Consider the following 22,474-nt stretch of genomic DNA (forward strand, 5'->3'; position numbering starts at 1 on the left):
ATCAAGTCAAAGATAGAAATACAATCACAGGACAAGCACAATATATGAAAAAAATGAAGATAAAGATGATGAGGTGATGCATGAGGTTGTCGCACAAACTCTGTATACACTATGGCACTAAAGCTTCCTTACGTAGGACCTATGGAGGGTTTGTCAACCCGTATATAAGAAATATCGAATAACAATAGCTATATCTCCTATCTGGCATATACTTTCGTAGAGGGTTTTCAAGATGTCACATTTTCATTTAGAAAAAGCCAATATTTTAAGTATTTTCATGATTGTACTAATGTTTCAACAATGAATATGGTATGAGGAAGTAAAGATCACAACCTACAAAAATGAGAGTATTGTAAATCCAACCAATATACTAACCACGTGAACCAAAAATCCACTCAAATCAACCAAGCATTCATGATATAGTCCAGAAAACCATCTGGTGAAATATACAAGAAAATGTCATTGATACCACATAAATCTGAAAATCTAGGATTTTTCTACCAAAAGAGTGTAAACATACATATATTATTACCAGGTCAACAATATCATATAAGACCCCACATGATCACACATAACAAATAATCTTTCAAAACCACCAATTATTATCCACATAGGTCCCCACATGGGTACATAAAACACATTTCCCATAATACAACCCCATACCCATAGAATAATTTTTCAATATTATTAACTATCAAGCCCAATCTTAAGAAAGTTAAGCCATAACCTACCACGAATGCTGAAACTGAAATGATTAAGACTTTATCATTAAGCTTTCACCTTAGGTACGGACTCGAAATTATCTATATCGTACAAATATAGAATCCACTCATCAAAATGAAGCCATTGATACCAATATTTAAAACTTTTAAATCAGTGTCAAAATGGACCCCTGAAATAGGTTTTTGAAAAAGATGGTAAAACTAAATTTATTGTCCATAAAGATATTTCCCATGATTAAAGGATCTCATAAAAGAAACCCCAAGTGAAAATGGTTTGTAAATAGGCTTTAAATAGGAGAAATACTATTTTAGAACTCCCGATGACAAAATCCCCAAATTTTACCTTTAAAAACCTAAGTTTTAGAGAAGTTTGCATGATTAAAATCAAAGAAATGTAATTGAAATAGGGATTTGGAGATTACCCAAACTTAATAATGGAAAAAATAGCTCAAAAACTCAAACCCCAATTTCTAAGTCGTGAAAATGTTAAGGAATTGCGAAATGAGGCATTTAAATATATTCGGTACCACTAAAGCGAGCCATGGGCTGCCTTAGCAGTCAGAGTTAAAGTAGAACCTAAGCCTTGTGAAAGTCCACTAAAGCAGCACAGGGTTTACTTTAGTGTTAGGCGCTAAAGTTCCCACATTACCACTTTAGTAGTACCTGGTAGGCAGCCAGGGCCATTTTAACACCAAAGGATCGCTAAAGTCCTCCTGTTTCTGGTGCTTTAGCATTCACACCAAAAGTTGTGCACCAGCAGGAGATGTGGAGAATTTTAAGTCTCTGCAAACCCCTCAAAATTCATCCAGAATCTTGAGAACACAAACGGACTATGCTACCCTATCAAATTCGATTCTCTAGACTCAATGGCGATATCAGAATTTTGAAAAGATGTCATTTTCACAAAGTTGATCCCTAAAACCCAATTTCACAACTTTCCAAACCAAAGATCGAAATGAGATATAAATGCCAAAAAACCAGACCAACCACGTTATAACCTAAAATCAATGTTCTAGACTTACTGGTGCAGTTTGTTTTGCCATTCGACAAATATATCAATAAATGTTGGTCGAAGTCAACTATAAGGCTTTTCAAGCCATCAAAAACCACCATTTTAAATATTTTGCACCTAAATGTATTGATAATTGCACCAAACATTGCCACACTCTAGAAATACCACAATGCAACTAGGAGATAGGGTAAGATAATCAAATCACATAAAATCACTTACTTCACATAAAACACCAAAAAAAATTAGGTCATTCCATCATCTACCATTAAGAATCTCATTCGCCCACAAACAAAGGGCAATAAAAATACCTAAATCAGCTAAAAAGCTAGGGATAACTACTACGTATATAAGAATTAATGTCCCAAGTAGACTCATTTATAGGTTGATGCCTACATTGGGACTTAATCACAGGAATAACCTAAGAACGAAACCATCTGACATCCCTAGCTAAAATGAACACAGGCTCCTCAAAGGAAGACAACCACTCTTCTAACTGGAATGAATCCCAACAAATAACATGAGACTCATTTGCAATGTAACATTAAAGCATGGAAACATGAAAATCTAGATGAACAACTGATAAATCTAGAGGTAAAGCCAACTCATAAGTCACGTCACCAATAGCACAAAAAATCTAAAAAGGTCTAATTACCTAGGGCTAAGCTTACCCCTCTTCCCAAACCTCAACACACCCTTCATAGGCGACACAAGACGGAAGACATATTCACCAACACTGAACCTCAAGGCCTGAAGCCTACGATCCATGTAGCACTTCTGCCTACTTTGAGTCATATAAAGTCTATCCTAAATGATCCACATCCTATCCAAAGACTCACAAAGTAAGTCCATACCTCGAGGTTTGATCTCAAAAGCATTAAACCAACTAATTGGAGAGCGATAATGCTTTCCATAAAAAGCTTTGAAGGGAGCCATCTAAATATTTGAATGATAGTTATTATTATATGCAAAGTCCACCAAGGTGAGATGTTGCTCCCATTGTCTCCAAAGTCAATCACACAAGTTTGGAGCATATCCTCCAAAACCTAAATAGTCTACTACAACTGACCATTAATTTGGGGGTGAAATGTTATGTTAAGATCAACCTGAGTACCCAACTCATCCTAAAAAGTATTCAAAAAGTAAGATATGAACACTAAACCTTGATTCGAGATGATAGACACTATGACCCCATGCAGATAAACTATCTCACGAATATAGATATGGTCCAACCTCTCAGCACTGAAGAAAATCTCTACCAGAATAAAATGGGTAGATTTGGTCAATGAATCCATAAAGATTCAAACACTATCAGAACCACTTAAAGTATGGGTAACCCAGTTATAAAGTGCATAGTAATCCATTCCCATTTTCACTCGAGAATGTGTAACCTCTAAAGCAGACCACCAAGCCGTAAATGCTCGGACTTCACCTACAGGAACATTGTAAGACCCCACAAAGTCCTAGTCATTTCAATCTTTTATAGCATGCCAAATGAGGTCCCAAACTTAGAAAATTTTAGCTAAGTTTTGACACTTAGTCTCATTTTTGGCCTTGATGTTCAATGGCATTATTTATGATCTTTTTGGCGTAAGATTATCGATTTGTAAGTTGATTAATAATCAAGTTTGTCAATAGGTCATCTTGGGTAAGCTTCAAAATTTTTAGACATCATTTGAGTCATGTTTAGATAACCAAAATAGCAAGTCAATGCGATCTCAATGTGTCGTGTTGGCTATCACATCGACAACATTGACGCAGCGCATCGGCAATTATATCGATACTATTGATGCGGCATATCGCCTATTGTGTTACTAGGCAAGTTTTGTGTATTAAGTTATGGGTTTGTTGGGGTAATTGGGTCATTTTTCCCTTACAATACTCAGCCATAACACAAAATTAAACCTCCTAAAGGGAAAACACTCATTATATCACAAATACTCTCAAGAACAAAGCCCTAATTTCACCAAATTTAAGTCCAAGTCTCAAGAATTCATCAACAATTCCCACAAATTCAACAATCAAGGTATGTTAGGAGTTCATCGTTGGGTTTCTTTCCACCCTTGAAGTTGAAGAACCCTTTTCAAAACTTGAATTATGATTCTCATGTTATGAATTAAATTATGTTCATATTTGTGCTGTTGTATGGGTTTCAAGTTAAGATCTTTTATGATTTCAATGAAATAAAGTTAGCATGTGCGTTGAATTATAAATCTCTCAGGTCACCCCTTGAATTTGTAAGTTGCATGTTATAGTTATGATTCCCTATGTGTTTATTTCTCATGTATAACAATCATGCTCCCCAAGTGTTTGATAAAATGTCCATATGAGTAAATTATGCATGGTAACCTAGGGTTGTGTTGTTAAAGTTATGATATGAGTTTATCTATTATGCTATTGAGTATTGGGAGTATTTATTACCCAAAGTTTAGTTGTTTACTTATGCACAGTAGTTATAGAATAGTCCCAGTAAAGGTCAAGAATAGAGTACTCAGTTAGTAACAGAACTCAGTGAACTCTATCAAGTTTAGTCAGTCAACATGATCAGTGTTAGTTCAGTCAAGACTAGTATAGTCTAATGATCAGTTTAGTGTTGATTCAGTTATGAGTAGGATTCAGCACCGAGCGAACCCAGGGATGGGGGCATTCCTGCCAGCAGAGGGTTTGACCCTTAGTAGTAGTCCTTATGTTATAGAACTATGTAGCCAGCGTAGGGTAAGTCGTCCTCCTGCCAGACTAGGGTTCATGCAATTATTTATATATTTCATGAGTCTTCCTACCATATTAGGGTTGACACAACATTATTAGTATCTCGCGGCAAGGTGCTAACACCCTTCCAACTGGGTTCATAGTTTGGACCCCAAATCAGTCTATATCGGGGTATATCAGTTAGATGAACACTTCCACAGTTATAGTTTCAGTCTCAGAATTCAGTAAATAACTCAGTCAGTTCTATAGAACCATGGCTACCATTTATCAGTTACTTAGCCATTAGAATTCAACACTCAGTTTTAGTATAATCTCAGATACAAGATGTATACCTATATACACAACATTGCATTTTCAGTATGTTCAGTAGATACAGTTTTTTTTGTACTCTCATCCAGTTACCTTATGATGTTCATTCAGTCAGTTATCATCTCATGCATATGAACCCATGTATATTAACCTTATCTCACTTAGCATACCAATACATTCCACGTACTGATTGCACACTCTTTTTTGCACTATGATGTCTCATATCATAGGTTGGGACGCTCAGGTTCCTTATGGTACTTAGACGCTCAGGATATTAGCAACAGTTATTGTGGTGAGTCCTCATTTTTTGAGGACAGAGTTTGTATATTTCAGCATTTCAGCAATTCAGTAGTTATTTTAGTCAGATTTAGTTGGGGGTTTGTCTATCAACTCCATATTCTGATAATCAAAGGCTTTCAGACTAGCATAGTCAATTATCCAGTTTTCATATGTTAGTATCAGTTATACTTAGTTTTTATTTCAGTATTTTGAGAACCTTATGGCATTTTCAGATTTCTTCCGCATATATATTCCAGTATTATATTTAGTGCTCACAGCAGGTACCAGTCATGGGTTAGCCTAAGGTCCTTTAGAGTTGTAAGCACCATGTGACACCTAGGATGTTCTCTTGGGCATTACAAACATAGGGAATGAGCTACAAAATCCACTACATCCTTCCTGATACAAGACTGCTGGTAATGTTATCTCAAATCTTGATACATCTTAGTCACTCTCGTATGGATTGAATATCTGGAATAATGAGCCTCATAAAAAATAAATCTAATCTAATCATCCACTCTCAGCACACAAACTCGGCCACCAATCCTCAAGACACTATCTAGATCAAGAAAGCTTCCCTAGCCTCACCACTCAGTACCTTGTCCTAAATCAGTCTCAACCTAACATCATTAAATTGATGAGCTCTAATTTGTGCCATCAATGAAGACCTAGCCTCTACGAATGCTAAAAAATATTCAGGTGTCAAACATCAAACCTAACCATCTTGTTAGCTAAAGACTAAACCTCTAAGGCGAATGACCCCTCTTGGGCCAAAAGATGCACCAAGTTACCCATGCTAGTCAACTTCTTGCTCAAGGTATCTACAACTAGATTATCCTTGCTAGGATGACAAAGAATAGTTAAGTCATAGTCCTTAAGCAATTCAAGCCAACGACTCTGCCTTATATTAAGATCTCGTTGGGTGAAGAAATACTAAAGGATACAATGATTTGAAAAAATCTCACAAAGGACTCCATACAAGTAATGCTTTGACAACTTCAAAGCAAAAACAACTGCGTGCAACTCCAAATCATAGGTAGGGTAATTCCTTTCATAGTGAGTTAACTGACAAGAAGATTAATCAATTAACTTACCCTCCCACGTAAACATAGAACCTAGGCATTGCTTAGAGTATAAAAAAAGATGGTAAAACCTATGCCCTCCTTGGACAAAGTAAATATAAGAGCTAAAGTCAATAAACCCTTAAGCTTTTGAAATCTCACCTCTCAAGCATCTAACCACTGAAAAGGAAATCCTCTTCTAGGTCGAATTGGTCAACGGAGTTGCGATAGATGAAAACCCCTTAACAAAACGCCGATAGTAACCTACTAAACAAACAAAACTCAAAATCTGAATAGGAGAAGTATGCGTAGCCTAATCACGAACTACTACAATCTTTGTCGGATTGACCATAATACCATCCTTGGTGACCACATAACCCAAGAAAGAGATAGACTCTAACCAAGACTAACACTTATAGAACTTAGCATAAAACTTCTCATCTCTCAATCTCTATAGTACAATCCACAAATGCTCCTCATGATAGGACTTACTCTTAGAATAAACCAAGACATCATTTATAAATACAATAAAAAAGGAGTCGAGATACGATTAAAATACCAAGTTCATCAACACCATGAATGTAGCTGGGACATTGGTCAACCCAAAAGATATGAACAAGAACTCATAATGACCATACCAAGTTTGAAAAACTGTCTTTAAAATATTTGAAACTCTAATCCTTAACTGGTGATACACGAACCTTAAATCAATCTTTGAAAACACTAAAGAACCTTGAAGCCGAAGAAATAAATCATCAATACGAGGAAGAAGATACTTGTTCTAAATTATCATTTTGTTCAACTGTCGATAATCAATACACATATGCATAGAACCTTCATTTTTCTTCAGAAATAAGACATGTGCACCCCAAGTTGATATACTAGGTTGGATAAATCCCTTATCCAGTAACACCTATAATCGACCATCAATTTATTTAACTATGCTGGGGCCATCCTTTAAGGAAGAAAGGAAATGGGCTTGGTGCCGGCTCAACATCAATAGCAAAGTCAATATCATGATTCAAAGGAATACCAGGCAAATCCATAGGGAAAGTATCCATGAACTCACGAACCACATGATCTGAATCCAAGAAAGGAGAAGAAGCAACACTAGTATCACGAATTGAGCCAAATAGGACAAATATCCCCTCTCAACCAAATGATGAGACTGTAGAAAAGATATAACTTTCTTGGGTCCCAAATGAAACACACTCTTCCAAGCTATCTTTGGCACACTCGGTTACGCTAACATCATGGTTTTAGGATAACAATCTAGGACAACATGATAAGGGGCTAGCCCATACCCAAGATGACATCAAAATCTACCATATCTAACACAATCATATCTACCCAGGTCTCATGCCTAAAAAAAGTCATAACACAAGATCAGTATACCCAATCAACCTCTAAAGAGTTTCATATAGGGGTAGATATATGAATATGAACATTAAGAGGCTCATAAGAAGAATCAAAACCCAAAGAAAAATCTGTAGACATATAGGAGAAAGTTGACCCTTGATCAAATAGCAGAGATAAAGATCTAAATTAAACATGGATGATACTTGTGATGATGACATCAGAGGCATCTACCTCTTGCCTCGTGGGTATAGCATAACATTAACAATGTTCACCAACTAGATGAGTAGCCCAACGACCATCACCACAGGTACCATTACTTTTTTCTCTCATACCTCCAGTAAAACCTCTACCTTTCATAACTGATATAAGGGTAGCTCTGAAAACACATCAGGGACAATCCTTGGCTATATAGCCCATATCATCATACATATAGCAAACCCTGGGGCATAGCTCAATGGAAAAAAGTAAGGTTGAACTAGGACGACCACCTAAAGTTTCTGAACCAAATGACCCACTTCCTGAACTCTGTAAGGCTACCTATACTGGTCTACCATGATATCTACAAAAGCCTCTACACTCCTAACTCGAGAGATGTGACCTCCAAACTCACCAAAATGGCGCACCTTGTTGTCGCCTCCATGAGATGCTCTAAAAATAGACTCAGTCATCTTAGAATGATCCATAATAAATGATGCTCCATACACTACCATCTAGATCATAGAAAGCTGAAGAGAAATATTTAGCCCCTTTAAAAAAATTTAAATCTTCTTAGACTCGTTGGGAATATTGGCATAAGAATATCTAGACAATACATGTAATGATGCCTCAAACTCTACAACAGTATTGGATCCCTACTTTAAATAATCAAACTCATCTTCTATCTGATATCTCAAATTGAAAGGCACAAATTTGTCTAAAAAGGCCTCTGTAAAATAATCCCAAGTCATCTCTGGTGAACCAAGAAGTCGACAAGAAATAAGTAACCTCTACCAATATGTAGTTGTATCTCTTAACTGGTAAGTAGTATACGCAACCCCATGCGACTCGAACAAAATAAGTTTATTCAACTTCTCCCAATAATCCATCATGAACTCATGGCATCCTCGCTTATAACACCTCTGAACCTAGGAGAACCCGAATAAGTAAATATCTTAAACTATTTATTATCGCCAAAAGAAATAGTTGTACTCATATACAAGTAATAGAAGATCTGGATGGCTTAGAACCCATCTTAGGAGGCATACTAGAAAATGGATGAACTCCAGATCTTAAAACACCATACTCAGATATAGGTACAGAAGGAGAAACTACCCTTGGAGTTTGTGGAGTACCATAAGTAGATATCGATACAATAGGAGGATCCATAATCAGAATCAAAGAGATATCTTAAGCAGACTCTAGCATAGATGAAGGTATACCGCTCGGAGCTGGAGAAATACTAGGTGCACTTAAAAGAGCACCCTCTAAACTAGATAGCCAACAAACCAGTAACCCCTTCAAGACAGCGGTAGAGGAACTTGGTTGAGCCAAAGTTTGACCCATATCTCTAACATGCTCATCTCAAGGCTCAGTAGAGAGTCCCATTGTTCTATCTCTAGATGGGGCAATTCCTCTTTCAGATCTTCTATGTTGAGATCAACCACAACTAATAAATCATCACCTAAACGGGCTCTCACATCAGATAATGAATCCAAATATTTAGCTTCACTACATCTAGTCCTCACCATCTGCGTAAAAAAGAGTGAAATTTGATTTAGAATACAAGGTATAAAAGATATGCATGATATAGGATAAAATAAGGAAAGTTTTCCTAATGTTATCTTATAGTCTCTTGAAGATAAATAAGCACATCTATATACCAATCTGCAAGACTCTATTAGACACCTAGTTCTTACACCGTTGAGACCAATAAAACCTGGTTGATCTAATTCTAATTTGTCATGACCACAAAAACTAAGGGCAAGGATTACGACGGCACTTATCGCAACAAGCCTTGAAAAATAAGCCTATCAACTAGACTGATATATAAAATGAGAAATCAATACTAAATCCAAGGCAAAACCCCTAAAATAGAGTTAAACCATATATATATATAGTGAAAGGGGAAATATAATAAAGATACCAAATAAATCCCAAAACCTGGTGTCACAGTGTAAGGCCTAACTAGTGCAATTCGAGGTAAAAAATAAATAAGATGTCCAAATAGGAGCAACACTTTTCCTCTGAATACAAGTGAAACATAGAATTGATAAGAAAATGTAGAAATCAACTTCGAATGCGTAGACCAATAGCTACTTTAAATGGGATACAAATGTCGCCCAAATCCACTATTCATGTGGCACAATCGTACCTGGATCTACACCAAAAAAGCACGATCGGGATGAGTACGGTCCACTTGTACTCAGTAGGTATCATAAGCATACTGAGTAAAATAAAAAATAAAGCATATAAATATAAACTATGAGCATGTCACCTACAATCAAAGAATTCCTAAATGGTAACCCACACCATCTCCACTTTCTGATATACACATATAACAAATACAAGTAGAGGAAAGGACAAATATAAACATACATCAAATACAATTATAGAAAGACAGAACAGATTGATAATATCAAGTCAAATATAAAAATACAATCACAGCATAAACACAATTTATAAAGAGAAATAATGATAATAATGTGATTCATAAGGTTATTGCACAACCTCTTTATACACCTATAAAGCTAAAGCTTCCTGACGTTGGACCCATGGAGGTTTTGTCAATCCATATACAACTATTATCCAATGCTAATATTTATATCTCCTCTCCACCATATAAATTGGTAGTGGGTTTTTAAGATGTCAAATTTTCTATCAGAAAAAGGCAGTATTTGCAATATTTTCACGGTTGTACCAACATTTCATGAATAAATATGATATGAGGATGTAATACTTACAACCAACACAAATGAGAGTATCAAAAATTCAACAATTATACCAACTACATATGCCAAAATTCCACTCAAATCAACCAACCATCTATAATCCTATACAGTCTAGAAAACCATCTGGTGAAACATGCAAGAAAATATCATTGATACCATATAAATCCCAAAATCTAGGATTTTTACACCAAAAGAGTGTAACCAAACATACATATGTCATTACCAGCCCAAAAGTATCATATAAAATCCCACACGGTGACACATAGAAAATAATATTTCAAAACCATCAAATATTATACACATAGGCCCCTACACTGGCACATAATTCACTTAACACATTTTTCAAATAAAATCTCATACCGATAACACGTTTTTATATTATTATTAACTAACCAAGATACTATGAAGAAAGATAAGTCATAACCTACCTCAAATTTCAAAAATTAATGAATCAAGCCTTTTTCTCACGTATAGATCCAAAATAAATTAAAATATACGAATAGAATTTATATGTCCAAAAAAATAGTTGATACCCATATTGACCACTTCCAAATAGGAATCAAAATAAAGCTCGGAAATGAATTTTTGAAAAAAGGGGGTTAAATCAAAATTTTTGTCAAAATATATTTTTCATGATTAAAGGAACTCATAGAAAAGAATCCAAGAGAAAACAATTTGAAAATAGGGTTTAAATTGGAGAAATACTATTTCAGGCCTCTTGGGGTAAAATTCACAAATTCACCTTTAGAAATCGAAGTTTTCATGAAGTTTAGAAGATAAAAATTAAAGAAAACTAATTAAAATAGTTATTTGCAGCTTTCCCAAGCTTAAAAATGGAAGAAATAGCTCAAAAACTCGAACACCAAGCTCTAAGTCTCAAAAGTGATGAATGAGTAGCAAAAAGAGGTATTTAAATATAACAGGTGCTGCTAAAGTGGACCATTAACCGCTTTAGTGGTCGGTGCCAAAGCACCTAGGTACGCTTAACCGGTACCCACACTAGGTGATAGTCCACTAAAGTGTATCTTGGGCCACTTTAAATGGAGGTGCTAAAGCTCCCAAGTTACCACTTTAGCAGTACCTTCTAGGAAACCAGGGATCCTTTAGCATTAAAAGGCTACTTTAGCATCAAAGGGCTGCTAAAGTACCCTCCTCTGAAGTGTCCAAAGGGCTAGTTTAGTGGTCACACCAAAAGTTGGGCACCAGCTAGAGACTTGAATAATTCAAGTCTCTATGGATCCATAGAATTAATTTGAAATCTCGAGCACACAAATGGACTATGCTACGCTATCAAATTAGACGCTCTGAACTCAATGGCTATATCAAATTTTTAAAAAAACATCATTTTCACAAAGTTGATCCCTGAAATCTAATTTTATACCTTTTTAAATAAATGATTAAAATGAGATATAGAAGTCATAAAACTAAATCAGCCATGTTATCAACCTAAAATCGATGTTCTGGACCTACTGGCGCTATCTGTTATGCCATTTAATGTATAGATAAATAAATATTGTTTCAAGTGAACTATAAGGATTTTCAAGCCATCAAAAATCTCTATTCGCAATGAAATGAATTGAAAACTGCGCGAAATATTTCTACACCCTAAAAATTCCACAATGCAACCATAAGGAGGGGTAAAATAATTAAATCACATAGAATCATATAGTTCACATAAAACATCAAAAAATAAGGTCATTATAGTGATGGATTCGACTGCTCTCCATTTCCATTACCTTTATTTTTTCCAAAGTCTTAGTTAGATAAAAGACACATGAAATGGGTTAAAATCAATGATTGAGGTTTAGTTATCCAAAATAGAATCCTAAGCATTGTTTAGATAATAAATATTAAACATATTTGCTTCCAAATATATTGATAATTTTCATAATTATAGCTAAATATATAATTTTATGCATAAATATGCTCTCTTTGTTTTAAAAAAGTGACTTACTTTCCTTTTTCATGCATTTCAAAAAGAATGCCTTATTTTCTCTTTTTTTTAGTACTTTAATTTTAACTTTTCACGTGATATGTTTATGACCAAAAGATTAAAGATAATTTTTGTACATTTGATATAATTTTGATTTAGGACTACATGATTTTAAAGTTTTTTATTTTCTTAAACTTTGTGCCAAGTCAATCTAGGTATTTTTGAAACGGAGAAAGTATTAACAAAAATTCTCTATATTCCTACCTTTTACCATGTCATTCTCCATTTTCTAACTATCAAGCTTTTTCATAATCTATATTTTAGTTTTGTCTTTGTTTTTATTTTAATCCTTAGGAACTTTCTTTGTAAAATTAACCATGAGCAGAGATGAAGCACTTTAATATTATGTTTCAACTAGATTCTTTTTAATTATGCTGATTAACTATTTCTATAACAATATTGATAATGTTGAATTATGTTATTATAGTACCTTGCTGGGATCAAATTTCAATGCATCCATGAATTTTGGTGCCTTTTTCCCTTTTTAACACCAAATATTATTTTAAAATGAAAAGAAGAAAGAAATGAAATTGTAGAGGTTGAGAAATTTGGCAAACGGAGAGATAATAGGAAAGTTCTTAAATTTATAAGGATGTATTGCTTATTCAAATCATGATTAGCATTTTATTTTAATTAATTAAATTTAACCATTGATTTTAATCTATGTCATGTATCTTTTATCTAATTAAGATTTTGGTTTGGTTCATCCAAGAGCAATGAACTAGATTTGTCAATTATCATAAATATTTTTTTTGATGGGATAGGTTCGTGCATGATGGAAATAAGTACCAAGAAAAAGGAATTGACCAATGAAACTGGCATATCGTGAAATAGTTACATTTTGGACTTCATCTTTTTTTGACTTCATTGATCTCCCTTGATCTCTAATGTTTCTCAACTTATTGTATAGTGATTTATTATTATAAACTGGAAATTTATGCAAAGTCACTCCAGTGCAATCAACAAGGTCAATTCCTGATAGTTGACAATTAGGAACCAAATAAATTTAAAGTTCTAAATTACTATTATTTGATTTAGTTATTCGAAATACTTAATCTATACATAAGTGTTTAATCGGCCAATGCATCTTTGATTAGATCATATAATTATTTCATAATACCATTACTTCACTGATATTCGTAATATGTGCAAAAAGTTATTAAAAAAAGATGATCACAACCTGTAATTAGGTCTAAGTCTAACATTGGGATAACAAATGAATGAAATAAATCAAATTCTTTAAGAGGAAGAATTAGAGTCAACTAAAAGAAAATTACTTTGACAAGTAATGTCTAACTCTCAATTAAACATCTTTTTCATTGAATTAGGATACGTGATATTATAATAACTGCAGTTGTGACTTATAGCTTTTACTATGTTTTGATCATGTTTTATTTTCATGTAATTGCTATATGCTATTTTGAACTATGGAAATTATTGACACGGTTGCCGACGCATTCAGGAGTGATTTGAATGAGTTGAGACCCTTAGAGGCATTTTAAAGAAGTTGATTTGAGTTCCATAAGTATTTTGTGATCCAAGCATCGGATGGTGCTTTGGTTAGTTTTATTAGATTTAGAATGTCGAGTTTGGATTAGTAGCATAGTTAATTTGGGCCTGAAGCCTTTAAATTGCATTCGGCCATTTAGACAAAAATAAGAAAATTAAACTTAAATGAGTTTCAGGGGGTAATTTGTTGTAAACAATCTCTTTTCGAAAATGGATGGATCCACTAAGTCAGGAACATAGAAATTAGCCTAGTAGCATTATTAGTTAATTTCTGTCGAATCTTGAATGAATCTCGAGGATTCATTCGGAAACTTTTTAACATTGCATATCTATTGAAGCTAATATTTATTCTTCGTGTTCGCGGAGAAATATTTCACTGTCCACTGATATCGTGGTGGAGGGCTCGAGATTACAAAGGATAGAGGGTCTTGGCCATCATAAATGTGAGGGGGAACCGCGTTCACAAAGGGTTAACAGTTCGGGTTTGTTTTGGTAATTCATCGCGATCTTGATGGATCACCCGTGATCATGAATATTTGAGTATAGTCACGATTGCGGCATAACTGACCGCGATTGCAAAAAGAAAATAAGACCTCGGTAGAATTTATTCCCTTTACTCATTAAAACTCCCATTTTCACCACTATTAAACTTTGGAAACTCGAATTTAGATGGTTTCAAAGGGATTATTCATCAATCCTGCTTGGGTAGTCCCTAAACTACTATTTTCATCATTTCCTATTGATTTCATCTTCAAAACAACTTATACCATAACCCATTTTTTGAGTCATGCTGGAACCTACTTTATCCCATTAGTAGGTAAGCCAAACTGTATTATGAAGCTATCCACAATGGCCTAATTTTGTGGAAAAATGGTGTAAATGGCTGAACCATGTTAGTAAAATCTTACAACAATAAATTATAGAATAATAAGAGACAGAAGATATATAAGACAATACTAACATCCCCTGACCTGATAGTGTCGGTACAAAAGCCACTAGACAAAAAGAATATAAGTACTTTGTCATGACACGAATCAGGGCCTTTCCTTGATGGGTATCTCCAGCCTGTCGAGGACCAGAGACCACCCCCTTAGCCTAGACAAATAGAATATAACACACGTAACAATGGCTGAATTCCAAACATCCAAAAATATAGAAATTAATAAGTTCAAAGACATTTAAGATTGTCAATATCAATACCCACTCCATGGTAATATCCACAAAGCCTCTGCTAGTCAAAAAATAATATAAGTTGGGACATGTCTCGATCTTAACAAAGACAATGGTAATGTAAATGTAAAGTCTTTAGTTCTAACTTATGGGAGGAAAACCAATGGAATGATCAAGTCTTTCGGAGAACGGAAGCTCACCACTTCACCATAAATGACTTACTCTGAGATCTCCTATCACTGCAAAGTAAAAGTAGAAGTGTCTTTGAACCCTATATCACATGGGGATACAGTTTCTGAATACGATTAGTGGGGTGAGCACTAGCATGTAACTCAGGATAAGGGTAAAATAATGTCTATCAAAAGTTTAATTTCAAACTTACTATCCATTTCACATTCATGCATACATACATACATACATACATACATACATACATACATATATATATATATATATATATATATATATCACTACTAGAAATTACCCCTATTGTAACAGACCTTTTGGCAATGGTTCAAAAAGTGATGCTATATAAGGTCTATTACAACGTTTAGAACTGTTGCAAAAAATATTGTTGTACTAGAACTAGTTGGTGCTATAACCATTGCTATTGATGGAGAACCGTTGCAATAGGGTGTATTATAGCAACGGTTACATGAACCATTGCCATAAAGTCAATGATGGAAACACTTCATTGGGAAAAAAGCTATTGTATCATTATTTTCCCTTCCCACTTTGAAGATTATTTCACTTATACTATTTGTTTTATCAGAAGCATAAAGAGAGAAATCAAATCCAAATACTTTTTCTTTCTATAATAGTGAAACACTCTTTTTCCCTTTCCCCTTTTTACTTCTCCACCACCTCTTTCCTATCTCTGCTAGTATCACCAGTTGGAGGGTTGTGATGCCGCTAATATCAATGGCTTTTTTGACCTCGATGAACCATCTCTACCATACAAAAACTCCCCCTCTTCTACCTACCACTACTCTCTTCGTCTATGACCCTATTGAATCTCATTATGGTCTACCTCCTTCTTCTCCTTCTGATCCTGCCACTAGAGTTATATCTCCCCTTTTAACCCAAAGCCTGCATCAATGTCCTTTATGGAATAGGACAAAGATGAGTTAGAAGGTATTTCTTAATCTCTGCACTCTAATTCAACTTTAATTAGGAAATCTTCCACTAAGACTTCCAATTCTAATGAATCAGATCCTGATTTAAAACCTAAACTGGAGCTTGACATTAAAAGACCGAGATTGATATTGGATTATATTGTTGATATAGTTTGTTTTTCTTTCCTGATTATGTTTGTAATAAATTAATTTACTGGGAAGAAGGAGAATGAGAACTTAGCGTTAGCTTGGGAGAATTAATTTGCAATGAGGGATTAGATATTTGATAAGAATTTTAGTTTATTGGGTATGGGGGTAATGAAAGATTCACCATTATTGTTAAAACAAAGACTAAATATGTTCAAATTTTATGATAGTGGGAGGATATTTTGATAGGGTTTGTTGGCTGCAATGTAGCTAAAAAGTCAGCAAGATTTAATATTGAGGTTCTATAATATGGTGGTGCCTTGTAAAGATGAGATAACTTTTGAGATGTATATAAATAATGATGTAATGGATCATGTGGTTGTTGATGTGGCTAAGAAGTAATTGACCGAGATAATGCAAAAAGAGATTATGGATCTCTAGAGACTTGCATCAATAGTGAGTCCCCCAACTGGGAAGAAGTGAATTGCTGATGATTTAGTTGTTGTTGCTGAGTTAAAAGAGGTGGTAGGGGATATGATCAGTGAAATCGTGCTTGATCGGGTTTGTTTCTTAATGACTTTGTCTAGCTTGAGTCTTTCGTAGTTCATAGTAGTCTCAAATGTTTTGTTGTTAGAAATAATTTGAATATTTGTTTGATCTGTGTTAGTCATTCGTGATAATTAAAAATGTGCTCTTTTACTGGAACATTTGTTAGTATAATTTACTTAATTGTCATTCTGGAATGTTGTATGCTTCTGGTGGCCTTTATTTTATAATATTGCCTATTGTTTTATAAAAAATAGCAAAACAACTGTTGCTATTGTTATTGCTTGTGTGTATTGGGGATTCATATAACCGACCTCTTTTTGTGGAGCTAAGGGCTGGGGGTTTATATAACCGATCCCTATTTCTTTACGACTGAGGAGTAGTTGTTGTTTAAGTATCCAGATCTCAACACCTATTTAGTCAAATACTTACAACTTTAGCTCACTAGACACCTCTTATAATTTTCTTGAAATTGTACTGTGAAATCTTGAATGTCTTTATAGTGCTTCAGTTAGGTATCATCACAGTAGTATCTTAATGTTAGCTTTGTTTAATTCTCAGTGATTCATTCAGACAACATTACTCTGGCTATGCTGTTGATGTTGATTTGAGAGTTTTTTAACGAAGGATTATTATAGAAAAAATATAATTATAATGGATTTACTTTTCACTACCATATAGAGTAACATTACTCATTTATTGTGTAACGACAAGTGACCAGTATCTAAAAACAAAAAATGTGCATTTCCATGAACGTTGCCTATTCTTTGTACACTAAGAAGTAGTTATGGAAATGTTTTGTAGAATGATTGTGTAAGTAAATAGGTTACAACTGAAAAGTGACTTATGAAGTGAGGTACTAAATTATACTCATGTTTCCAGGTTGTATCGGTAGTGGTACTCAATCAAGAAATTATCTTAGGAATTCTACCTTTATAAGTTAAGAAATACATGCTTTTGTTTCTGAACCTATACTTGATAGAATGTTGGTGGTGCTAGTACCATGGATGTTGATGCTACTGATGCATTGCACAAGAAAGGGGTCGCTGCAACAAATTATATTTTCAAGTTTACTTGGTTTCAGGTTGATAATTTTTCTTCCTTGTGAAAAACTATGGCTTCTTGAATTTCATTGCTTGCTTTAGTGATTTTTCTGGTATTGTCTGGGTTTCATCTACCTTGAATGTTAATATTTGTAACTTCTATAAATAAGGAAAAAAATGTCTTTCCATTCCCCATTAATTTATTTCCCTAATTTAGAAAACTAATCACTCTTACCATTTTCATTATCCATGTTTTCATCCCTATTAAAAGTAGTTCTTTCTGTTTATATTTCCTACCTATATATCTTTTCGACGTGTAGTCTGACATGTTTTTCTAACTTTTTCCTCCTAAACTAAATGGCTAGTCTCAGCTGTTCTAGAAATATCCTATCATAATTTAGGATATGTTAGGTGATGCATAAGCATCAATATCATGGCACCACCTTTGGTGCCCAGTTCACTAACCAAGAGCAGTGATCTACTTTGCTCTCTATATTCCCACTTCACTTGATCCATAGATTCCCTTATTGCAAGAGAAAGTATCCCAGTAACCCACGAAGATATTCTACTAATTATATAATATGGTTAATGTGAGAGAGACCAACTTCTCGAAATCTCCAAAAACCCAAACCAGTATTGTCATTGCAATTTTCAAAGTCAAAGGAAAGAGAAAGAGAGATAAATTTAAATGCTATTGTAATTGTTTTTCAAAGTGTTACTAGGAGAGCACAACAAAATGGAGGTTGCAAACTTAATATGGACAATGGTAGCACAACCTCAAAATAGAATCCTAACATAGTTAGAAGTGAAGAAGAGGCTTCATACAGAGTAAAGGGGGTCATATCTACTATATGTAGTGGTATAATATACCCACATGGAGGGTTATAAACTATAATATTTTCCAATAAAAAACCATGCAGGTTTCTAAAATAATTAAACAGATTAAGGGAGAAACTGTACATAGAATAGATATGCTCAACTATTTAAAGAGGGCATATAAAAGTAGACACTTTATATCTAGGATCCTTTGCATTTAAATTTTTTGTTATTTTGATGTATTACATATATTAGTAGATGCATGAGACTGGATGTTTGTCATAATTTCATTAAAGTTCCATAATTCACAACTTTAGTTGACCGATGATAATCATATTTGTTAACTTCCAAATTATACTTACATATTGTATAGCCTTTCTTACCCTTAATTGTTATATTCTGTAGGCGTGTATTCTGACCGTTTTTGTTTCTTGGTGGAGAGGGAATGAGACATTGGACCATTTCCTATTCTCTTTTATTTTATAATATTGAACTACTGGAAAATGTACTAGAGCTTCTAATAGCCATGTAACTTTTATTCAGTCATTTTTCTCTTAAATTTGATCCCTTGTTATATCTTCCCTGGGCTTTCATGGAATTTGATGACGTATTGTTCACACTTCTAATGATGCTCCCTATTTAATGATTTATTCATTCAGGAGTCCTGCTACATAGTTAATAGTCTTAAATTAACTACTCAATCTTAGTTTTAGAACTACTTGTTTTCTTTGTTTTATACACTAATGAAGTATAAACCAAAATATGGTAGAGCTGTTAGTAAGATATACTTTATTCCAGTCATATATTTCTTATAATTTCTCCCCTACACTGTATCTTCCACCTTAGGGATGTTGTGGAACTAGATAGTTTCTGGCTAATCTATTCAATTATCTTTTTGATTATTAACCTTTGGTCGATTCAAGTTGGTCCAAGTCTCTTTCAATTTTTGTCTGATTCTTATTTCTACTGCTACTATTGTTCCTTATCTGATGAATTAATCCATTTAGCTCTTAATTTCATAAAGTAACTTCTTTGAATGCTGATGTGGAAAGGGAACGACTTCCCACTGTCATGAAAACTAATCTCATGGCCAAACTCTCTATTCTCTATGTATGTATTGTTTCTGTTGTGATAGAAGATAAATAACATTGCTTAGGAAAGCAACGTAACATGCTGATAGTTTCAGCAGAATCAACTTATTAAGGAAAAAATGAATATAGCTACAAAGAATATTCGAAAAGAAGTTAAAGCTGCCTCAGAAATGGCTGAAAATGGAGCTTCTGGTGGAAAATCATACTGCATCTTGCAGATTGACGAGGGCTTAGACACTGGTGCAGTCCATGAAGAAGTTGTTAAAGTCATGGAGCAGAAGGTTATTAGCTTATACATGTGCAGTAGTGGTCACATACTATACTATAAACTCCTTACTTTATCTTATTTAAGAGACATCATTTATCAAAAGCTAACTTTGTCTTCGCTCTTGTGAGAGCCCACATTTTGCTTTTGGGTTTTGACTACTAGTTTGTTGCATATTTGAATTTGGATTATTATTAATGAAGATTTTGTTGTGATGTGTATATATACTTGTGTGTTAACAAGAGAGGATTGACTATTTCATCTAAACTGTCAATTGGTATTTTAAGTAGTTGCAATAGGTGGCAAGAATCATTGTAATAGCTAATTAAAATAATTGCAATAGGTAGCAAAAAATATTGTAAAAGATCCAAAAACCGTTGCAATAGATGTCAAAAACCGTTGCCATAGGTAGTGAAAGCCGTTGCAAAAGATCAATAACTGCTGCAATAGATTTCTAAAAATTGTTGCAATAGGGTTATTGCAATGCTTTTCTATCATTGCAATATAGTCTATTGCAACGGTTCTTAACCGTTGCTATAGCCAATATAAAGTATTGCAATAGAAGGTTTAAAAGAACGCTGCAACAGAATTATCTATTCCAATAGTTGTTGTAACCATCGCAAAATTCATTGCGATACATCTATCGCAACGCTCATCTTTGCAACGCCTTCCAAACATTGCGGTAGATCTATGGCAATGCTTTTTGTATCTATATCAATGTTTTTTGAAGCATTACCATCGGTGTAATTTGCGTAGTGATATATATATATATATATATATATATATATTAGATGCTGGGGTAGGAAACAATGTTTAGCATGACAGTAAAACTTTATCCTAGAATATGTAACTCAACCATCATAAACAGGCACCCATGGGCCATATGAGTTCAGCTCCCCATGCTTAAAGGGCAGCCCACATCAATTCTACATACAAAATATATCAATAGTGTGAATCATGCACATAGACATCAATACCAATCCTTACGTCAGCAAACATGAGTTTTCCAGTATAAGTCATTCAAGACCCATACCTTCACGGCTTAGCTACATAATCTCCATTAATTCCAATTAAAAAACAATTTTCACATAACCTATTCATTAACAAGAAATCATACATTAAGTCACACCACGGTATCATCATACCATTTGGCTTGCAAGATAATAATTATGCCATCACAAATCCATTAACTTGGAGGAACACCTAGACCTCCTTTATTCATTAAATCAAATTGAAGGAATGCCTCGACCTCTTTTAGTATAAGAAATCAAATTGGGTGAATGCCTCTACCCCCTTTGTTCATTAAATCAAAACGTAGCCAACAAGGCCTTAGAAATCCATGTTCATTGTTTAATCATTTATGCAATGCAATAGTTTATGTGAGTAAATCAAACAAAGTGACAATTCCGCAATTCAAAACCATTTACACGAGTGATTTGAGGGAATACAATTATTCAAAACCAATTTATAAGTTTGAAACATCAATTTGGGGGATTACCTTAACCCCCATTCCAATTCCCATACCCATACACCCTATTAGTATAATAACATTCAATTGAAAGCATAAACAACGCATGAAAACCATGGAAAAATGATTCAAGAATCATCCATTCAAAAACCCTCAACCCATGTCAAAACCCACATTCAAATCTATACAATTAAACCACTTAAGACACATGATTTTCAAAAAATAAGATTTGGGAAAGAGTAAGATGCTTGAAAGTACAGAGAATTAGGGAGAAATCAACCCTTGATCCCTTAGATCACCAACTTTAAGAAACCCTAGCTTGTTCTTATCTTAGGGATTTGAGAGACTTAGAAAGGGTGTATATGATTGATAAAAGTTAGAAATAATGGCCACAAGGTATTTTCTGTGCGTGGGGTCTAAGTAGGTAAAAAGATAAATATCCAAAGTGCCCATAGTAAAATACTGAAAAATTGCCGCCCAGTCAATATGACAACCTTAGTACTCATAGGGTCACCTTACGACTCGTGGCCTCAAGTTGTAGTCTAGAAAGAATTCATAGGTACCCACACTCATCTTGCTACGAGTCATACCATATGACTCGTACTCAGACATTATGACTAGTTTGGTCAAATCGTTGGCAAGACGGAACATTTAGGCATCACACTAGTTTGGCTACAAATGGGACTATAAGACTCGTATAGAGTCTTTATGACTAGTTAGTAGCAAATCATAATCATAACAAAAACTTGGATTTAGGGTGCTACGACCCATGCTGACACCTTAATACTCGTAGAGAGAGTCGCAGTCTGGGCAGTATGCTTATAGGTTAAGAAAATTTAAAGGACAAAAGTATGGGGTGTTTCATTCTCTACCTCCCCCCAGGATCATTAATCCTCGAATGATGTGTCAAAATGTCCATTAGCACAATTAAACACA

At 34.3% G+C, this 22,474-nt stretch overlaps 1 pseudogene; it reads left to right on the forward strand.

The window, feature by feature from the left end:
- Positions 1–17,963, forward strand: part of LOC107879090 — a 40,432-nt pseudogene extending 22,469 nt beyond the window's left edge.
- Positions 17,964–22,474: the final 4,511 nt, after the last annotated feature.

This window comes from Capsicum annuum, chromosome 8, assembly GCF_002878395.1.
Source record: "Capsicum annuum cultivar UCD-10X-F1 chromosome 8, UCD10Xv1.1, whole genome shotgun sequence".
Lineage (NCBI taxonomy): Eukaryota > Viridiplantae > Streptophyta > Magnoliopsida > Solanales > Solanaceae > Capsicum > Capsicum annuum.